The sequence below is a fragment of the Pinus tabuliformis genome, chromosome 2_2 (genome assembly GCF_031772625.1).
Source record: "Pinus tabuliformis cultivar Carrire ecotype Pingquan chromosome 2_2, CPIR1, whole genome shotgun sequence".
NCBI classification, from domain to species: domain Eukaryota; kingdom Viridiplantae; phylum Streptophyta; class Pinopsida; order Pinales; family Pinaceae; genus Pinus; species Pinus tabuliformis.
The window spans coordinates 1,288,433,921-1,288,442,920 of NC_142300.1; the positions used below are offsets into that span (position 1 = coordinate 1,288,433,921).

At 38.5% G+C, this 9,000-nt stretch overlaps 1 pseudogene; it reads right to left on the bottom strand.

The window, feature by feature from the left end:
* Positions 1–314: 314 nt before the first annotated feature.
* On the bottom strand, positions 315–638 carry LOC149198180 (ras-related protein RABA5c pseudogene; annotated as a pseudogene).
* Between the last annotated feature and the right edge of the window lie 8,362 nt (positions 639–9,000).

A 9,000-nucleotide genomic window follows, 5' to 3' on the forward strand; every position in this document is an offset into this window, starting at 1 on the left:
CAAACAAAAAGAAGTTCAATTTGACTAAAACATTCTAAAAAAATATTGCTTTGCATGTATTACTTAATACATCACTATTATTCTGCTTTGTGTACAACATCTAGGGCTCAAGCCTAAGAAGCCCAGTTGGGGACCCTTACTGGTTTCTTCATAAAATTGAAAAAAAAAATTATCCAACATATTGAAACTTTCCTAATAAACAAAAAAAATTATATTAGCCTAAGGCAACCTTAAGGATCTCAATCAACAAAAGGTCATATGAAGCAAATAATATTCAAGGAGCCCAAAAACAAAGGAGTTTTTTCTCCGAATCCTCAATAGCAAGGATTCTTTGTCTTGGGTGGTTCCACTCCATCCCCATCTCCATATACATCCATAATATTAACTCTGTTGAGAGACAATTGAGACTTATAGGAATCCGAATTCAACATTTTCTTGCTCACATTAGTGTAAATCTCCTTGACCACAATTTGGAATGCAGACAATACATTTGTATTATCCAGAGCCGAGGTCTCAATGAAGAACAACCCCTCTGATTCGATAGGCTTCTTCCCATCTTCCACAGGAACTTCCCTTATATGAGCTAAATCATACTTATTCCCCACAAGCATTTTCATGACATTGCCATCAGCATGCATTGCAACATCAAAATTTCACATGAGTTTGAAAATAGCTTGCAACATCACATAGATGACAACCAAAAGCCAAAGCCAATTTCAAAGATGCTCTATAAGGCATTACAACAATGATTGCTTGCAATGCAAAAGTCAAAGCCAGAGCCAATTTCAAAGATGCTCTACAAGGCATTACACAGAAACTACTTGCAATATTAGTATCTGTTGTGGCCAGCAACAACCCCCCCTTAGTTCATTTAAGTGTTGACCAAAATAGTTAAATGAATGGGGACCCTTAGTTAATTCTTAGAAAAAGCAAGAGTTTCCTTCCCTCAAGATAAGGTTACCATCATGGGCTTAGGTAAGTCTTTTGAACATTTTAAAACCTAAGTCTATGATAAAGAGAAAATCTTCAAAGTTGCGTTGCAAAAGATAGGAAATACCTCTATTTCTCTTTAAATATCGATATGCGTGAAATCCTCGTGTTAAGAATGACATCATATCGCAGCAAAGCGATCCTCATAAAGAAAAACTTAAAGATTCGCCGATCTGCGATCACGCCGATCGCAAGATCGCATATCGCAGAAATGAACCGACATGATTTGGCAAACATCAAAGTTCTGCGATCTACGATGTTGCGATCACTGCGATATTACACTCGTGCGATTTGCGATGGTGCGACTTGCGATCGCGCGCTATGCTAGCTTACGTAAGCAAATCATAAATCACTTCATTACGAATCCTTCGGGCACGCCATTCAAAGAAAAGCCACTTACCATAATCTGACTCGAAATCATGCGCTTTTAATGATAGTAAATGAATTAGTTGTCAGTTATTAAGTGAATTAAAGACGCATGCCTTTGTAAAGATTTACTTCACGTAAGGTGGCATATTCGATACATCTGTTGCATTTAAAACTCTCCCATCACCTTTCTGGATCAGTCATTTCCATTTCACTCGTAATCTGCATGAACGAAGAGCTAAGACGATTCAAACACAGATGCAGGAAGAAATGGGAAAGAAACACAAAGCTTAAAGCTCCGAAGCAAAGGAAAAGACGAAGGAGATGGCGCCTTTGTATACAGAAACAGCCTGTAACAAAGACGCGGGAATATCAACATGGGAAAGCATGTACAGGCTGTTGGAAGAGGAAAATCCTAGAATAATGAAGGTTGTTGCTTCTGTGGGCTCACACCGCTCTTCTCAGGCGTCCTTAGAGGACCTAGCATGTTCATTTCTTCACAGAATAGCGGCAAGACCCAAAATCCTACCAAATACGGATATGATCAAGTGGACACTGGATGATGCAGACATGAACAACAGACAATTCAAAGTTCAAGGACACGGGCTCATCGGATCGTTTGCTGCGCAAGACTTGAAGCTTATGTATCATCTTCCCGAACCACAAATGACCTATAATGCTCAATTAGTTAAGAAGTTCACGGCAGAGAACCCAGACCTATTAGACACCACCAAAGATTGGTCTAGGAAAGAGGAGCCACTCAAAAAGGACAAAAACGGTATGTACAGCACTGGTTCCCTCACCTCTCCATATTTTTTGTTGCGGCCATGCTCTGTAGGTTATTTGGGAAGCCAGACATCAACAAGTTTTCGTCTGAATGGCTACCATTAATTGATGCTGCCACAAACGCCGATATTGTAGATTGGGGCAAAATTCTTTCTGATAATCTTTACACGGCTGTTACCAATTACCGGTCTAAAAGATCCTTGTCTCAAAGGGTCTATCATCCTTTTTATCTGTCTGCATATGTTATGGATTCTGTTTGTTTTGTGTCTAAATTCCCTATTATGGGTTGGAAATGGACTACCCAAGACCCATTGCCTATCCATGTTTATCATAAGGTGTTATGGGATTCTCAGTTTGCCCCTCACTTCTATCAGATTTTCCACGGGCTTATTTTGCCCTTGTATAGAATAATGTATGATAAAGACCCCCCGAGGTGCTCTCCCGAGGCACAAATCGACATCATCCCCATCGCGAGATGGTTCGGGGAAGAATGGTTTACTTATGTTAGAGTTTTTGGAAGCACTGTACCTCCACATGTCCTACCTCTATATATCCCTGATAAACTTTTGGCTCGGGAAATTGCTTATCAAACTTGTTCAAAAGGCGGCCTGACCAAAGACCTAAAAGACAAAAAGAAGGCCATATGGCCTCAATTTCCTGTAGCTTGTGGGGCCTTCTCATTGTTCAATGTAGGACACGCTTTCATCGAAGTGGATAATGTGATGCGTCTTCAATTATTTAAATTCCCATCAAGGCCATTTGACCCAAATGATATTGCCCAAGAGTTCACAACGAACGTCAAAATAAAAGTGTTCTCTAGAAAGAAAGATTTGTTTGATGATCTATTTTAGAATAGAAGTTCACTCCAAGAAATTTTGCGGGAAGCTCGGTCGAGGTTGTCTCCAGATGACCTCCAAAGATTCATGTTATACAGCGAAAGAAGGCTGGCCAGTATTCCGCTAGAGAAGTTGCGACTCCCTGCTAGAGAACCAACTCCGAGCATTAGCCTCAGCGAAAACTCTAGCACTTCCAGATCTAAATCCAACACTGCACAAGAAGTGCCTGGGCATCCTAAAGAGTCTGGATACGACCAAGGAAAAACCGAAGAAACAACTAAGGATACAGCTCAGTCAAGTGCAATGTCTCAACAACAAGTTATCACCTCCCCGCCAAGAGATGTCCCCCCTCCTGTCATTGAAGCACCGCTCGTCACAACAAAACTGGACAAAGAATGGGAAACCTTCAATGAATTGATCAATCTTGAAGGGCAAGCCCCGAAAACACCTGTGAACAATACACAGGTAGTGCAAGAAGTGGCCCCGACCATAGTCAGCAGTGTCACAGAAACGGAGCATATTCCTATCGCTCCACCTTCTGAGCTTCTACTTAATGTAGAAGAAATTCCCCCACTGGATGTATTCTATAGTCCCCAACACAAAGCAGTTGTAAGGAGGCAGAGGAAGAAAAGAAAACTAGAAAATACACTGCCACAAGATGCTGAACAGTTGGATGTCTTATGGAAAGACCCCAATAATAACCCAACTGAAAACCTCACTAAGCTGTCTCAGATCGCAGGAGCATATGCTTCTGCAACTATTGATAAGGCATCAGAAGTTCAGTAGCTATTGAAAGAACAAGAAGACCAGATACAGCTGCTACAACAACAGTTGCAACAAGCCAATGCTAACATTGAAGCTTCCAAACAGCTCGAGAAGCTGCAAGAAGACTTTCAACAGATGCAGATAGGCTATCAAAGAAGTCTCGACGAAAAAGGAAAACAATTGCAGACTTTACAAGAAATGCATAAAGATGAGCCTAAGCTGGCAGAATTTGTTTCAGAAACTATTGGCTTAAATGAGCAACTACTACAGCAGCAGGAAGAGTTGGGACGTAAAATAGCACAGTGGAGTCACTATTGCGAGCTGAGCAATAAAATCACCATTCAGGTGGTAGATTTGTGGAGTGACTATGATCAGAGTGACAGAAGGGTGACGGAATATTTAACTTAGTAGGATGATGATGAAGGAAGAAGAGCAAGTGCACCCAGGATAAACGAAAACCATAAAGAACTGCTCTTTAATAAATGGGACGATCAAATCAGGCAGGCGGAGCAAGCAGCGGAGACAACGGCTACACAGGCAAGCATTCTCATCGACTGTGTAAATGAGAATTTACACAGGGCCAATTTAATCGCAGAGACCACCCCGGGGTATCTACCAAATAGGTTACAACTGGAAGCAGAATGGAAGCAGAAAGCGCAGGCAAAGGAGGGAGCAATCCACGCATTAGCCAGGTTGAATTGGGAATGCTACTGGATGTACTTAGTCAAGCCGCACAGCCAATGGATGATGGTGAAATGCATCACAAATGCAGCTGAAAAAATAGCGCCAGCTCTCGTAGATGTTGTTTTCATAGCACAGCTCAGCGCTGAAATCAGTCAACCGACTCTTCTTAAGCCTATGCTGGATACTTGCAACTTTAAGGACCAAGTTCAGAAGTAGCCTTACTTAGAATGTTGCTTTTTCTTTAACTAGATTAGAAAAAGGACGGTCATTTGAAAACCGCATCCTAAATTTTGTAATAATACTATTATTAGAATTAGGAAGTAGTATTTTAACCCTTCTCATGCATTTAGAGAAGGGTCCAGAAATTTGTCAAAAAACTTGTCCTCAGAACATGCACTTCTGCACCCTCGGAGGAGGTTTTGATGAATGGATGGATTGATATTTATTAATGTTTGCATTTAATGTCTGCTACTGATGTTGCACTTTTGTACTCTTAGCAGATGTTAGAACAAGTAGAGGTAAATCGTTGTTGCTTGAAGCTTATGAATAGAACCAGTCATAAATGGTACTTTTATCTCTTGAACTGTTTCTGTTCATATTCTTAAAGTGATATGCAATTTTCAGTTGTTTATATGTTAATGCATGAATGTGTGGGTTACCATTTGGCACTTCTGTACAGTGGAGTCATTTATTTGTGCTTGATATATGAATAACTTATTATGCGATATGTTGTTCACAATTGTTTTGCCTAACTTTTTATGCAGAATGGTTTATCTTAATTGATTTCTATTCTTATGATAGCTGAATGATCTTTATTACCATTTATTGTTCGAAATCTTTTTAGATCGCATAATAGAAGAAATATACCCCCGGGTTAGCGTAGATTAGATGTGTTGTTTCTCATTAGATTACAGTAGCATAGAGTTAATTTAGAAGTTTGATTTAAATTAGATTAAAATACTCTTAGATCAACAACATCCAACTCTACATACACACACACACCCCTTAGATTGGGAAACTGGTCCCATCATCCCCAGCCGGACCCGCTATACCAAATGGATAAGGAGTTGCCAACCAAGGTCCGGACCGGGTGGGTATCCCCCTTGTTGTCGACCCGATTTTCGGGGCTTCAACATATTTGGCGCTAGAAGGAGGGCCTGAACATAGTGTCTGTTGGAATGATTTTCAATTATAAGATTTGAATCAGGATGGTTGCTCGTAAATTTCCTATTTGGAGTTGCATCCACGTTCCTACCTCTTCCAACACTCCACCAGAAGTGGTAAGACTCTTGTCTCAGATAAAATTCAATGGTAAGAATGATTCTTCTGCTTTTAATCTTGCTCTTCAATTTATTCAAAGAGTTTCAATTTCTGATATTCAGAGAATTGATGAAGGTGTTTTATGCAGAATTTTCACTCTTACATTCACAGCGGAAGCTAGAAAATGGTGCAGAAACCTCCCAGTTGCATCAATTCACAGCTGGGACCAATTTGTCAAAGCTTTCATTTTTGAATTTGATCGTTATGACTATGACCAGGTATATGATGAAATTGATTACCTACGAAAATAAAATGAATCTGTTAGGGATTTTAATATGCGATTTCATCTTAATTGTCTAAAGTATGATCTTGAAAGTGAATTCACGGATGAAGAATCTTCAGATTATCCTGAATATTCCCTACCTCCTGTAACTGATCAAGTAGAAATTAGTTCAACCTTTATCTCATTTTCTTCTAATATGAATGAGGATTCCAAGTTGAATATACAAACCAGCCACGATGAAGAAAGTCCCCAGAGCTTGAGAGTCTTGCATGCTCTAATGCAAGAAGACAAAAGCGAGAATGCTGGAGGAAAGTCTACCTTGGAACCAGAAGATGACTTTGATACAAGGTCAAATAATATCATTGCAAATCACCAAATGCAGGTGCCAAGGTTAGAACAACAAACTTTTTCTCTTTCAAAAAGTATTAGTACACAAAGGTATGATCTAAAGCCCGATGTCTATGATGAATCTGATGAACAAAGATTTTTCCATGATGTTTTCAAATGCAAAGTTCCAGAATCGCATTTTTCTCTTTATCCTAATGTTTTTAGAGATGATAATTTCTCCCCTCTCAATATTAAAGATATCTCAAGAAACACAGAGGATTATTCAAACAAGCCATCATTAGGTTTTCAGGATAAAGGTACAGTTATAGAACATCCTTCGGCCATTTTCAAACAAGAACCACTTCACCTTCCTTGTCTGAAAATATATGACGAAAAAGAGAAATCTAGGGAAACCTGTAAAATCATTTATGATAGCTACTTTGGCAACGATGATGTTTTTGAGTTGTCCAAAGCGACTCAACTAAGCTCAGATAATGAGAGATATCCTAATTCAGAAATCATATCAGTCAATCCTCATCTCAAAGTAAAAGATCATTTGCATGATTTTACTATCCAAGGTAATGTCCCGATCTATGATTCATATTATGATGAAACCTCCAGGCCTGCTCACAATCATAACTTATCTTTTGATTCACAAGACGAAATTCGAAGTTGCTCGGATCCTATAATTCTGGCCAGTTCTTGTGAGAAGCAAGATATTACAAGTAAATCCCAGTCGTGCTATAACACTATTTGTACAGATAATCATCCCTTTCTTTCTCACTTGCACCCATTTTTTACAAAATCGGATTTTGTTTTAAATTTTCAAACTTTTGATAGATTATTGTGGCATGTTGAGCATCTTATCAAAGAACATTGGAAAGACATGCCACCATTTTGGAAAGATAAGCTGTGTCAAGGAAGTGTAGAACTTTCTCAATTTCAAGATCAATCAATGTCAGACTTTCTTAAGAAACTTCTTTGGCATCCAGAACACCATCAACCAAGTAAAGTACCTTTCGAAACTTATTGGCAATTCGCACCAATTGATAAAGATCTTTCCGGGAATTTCCATCTATTTTGCATCGAACCATTTAGTGATTTATATATGGAAAATTTCCTTTTAAACAAGATCGCTAAAAGCTCAGCTTTAACGAACAGTATGTTACAAGCCATTGAAATTAAAAAATCATATTCACAACCTGGCTTATCATCTTTCCTATTATGAGGTCATCAATCCATAACAAAAGTTCATCCTAATTTTTATGATCCAATAGGTATCCAGTTGGAAAGAAGTTTTCGTGAGAAAGAAATATCAGACAGAATTCCAACTGAGGTCATGCATTCTTATCCCACATCCAACATTAATAGTCCAAGGAAAGCTAGGACCCTAATACTGATATTTGGAAGTTACAAACGGCTAGGAATAAAAACGAAGAGATGGTTCCATTGGAAATATCATTTCACCTAGCTAATTTTCTATATATAGCTAGAATAGGAGTAGGAGTAATTTAGCTAGGTTGTTAGGTTTGCTTTTGATAATTGATAGGCAAAATAAGAGAAGGGATTATCCCTATTCTGTACATAACCCTAGAAAATGTCTATCTCTCATAATAGTTAAATATTTGTCTCCATAATAAGGTTTGCTATGGTTAACAACATTTGACATTTACTAAGGACACCTTTTCTCTGTCAAAAACATCAAACTTCTGCTTCTATGAACAACAAATCTTTTGAAAGCTTAATCTTTATTATCATTAGAACTTTAACCTAGATATGATGCTAGTTTCAACTCCAAGAAATCTGAAGAAAGCTACCTCGGTAAAGAAATTGTTTTATGTCAGTACAATGAAAGGTATCAATAATGAAATAAAGATTCTCTGTAGAAACAGCCATTTCCAAACAACTCTATCATTGTCGTCCAGAACTTTCTTAAGGAAAGGAAATTTGACTTCCTCCCTGCTAAAGGAGATCGCAGCATTCAGAGGAACAACCCAAAAAGAAACACTATATCTCAAAGAATAAGAGGTCTCATCACGAGCCGGCTTATCATGATCACAGATATTATAACTTGCTGACTTTGCCAATACTGTCTACCAAAACAGGGCAACGACTCGAGATTGTTGCAATCAAAAGACAAGGGGTCTCATCACGAGCCAACTTGTTCAGCAAAAGTGTAAATCAAGTGAATGACTGTGTCATAATTTGGCCACCAAACCAAGACATTGTTCTTTAGAGAATAAAAAGGAAAAAGTGTCAAAATGGGTTTTTCTCTAAAAAAGTTGTATATAACCTTAAGCAGGATAAAGGATCATTACTGGGTAATAGGTAACCCTGTCGAGGCTATGGACGCCTGCTGGCAGCAGAGGCTCTACTTGCGACAGAGGAGCATATTTAAAAGGGCTACTACACAGGGGAAACTTTATTTTATGTTTTACAAGACCAAGTAATGGCTGATGTAAATGCAAGGACAAAGCTGAGAATGCAAGTAATCAAAATAGAAAGAGGTTGAAACAAAACATCATTGACAGGTTGAAGTATGATATGCTTTATCTTTTTATAATAAAGTTTAAGTTCTCTGAGAAATTTTTTTCAGGAGTTTGAAAGCGTCAATAGAAGATTAGAGATAACTAGTGCTCCCAAGTGAATCGCCAATTGTTGTGGCCAGCAACAACCCCCCCTTAGTTCATTTAAGTGTTGACC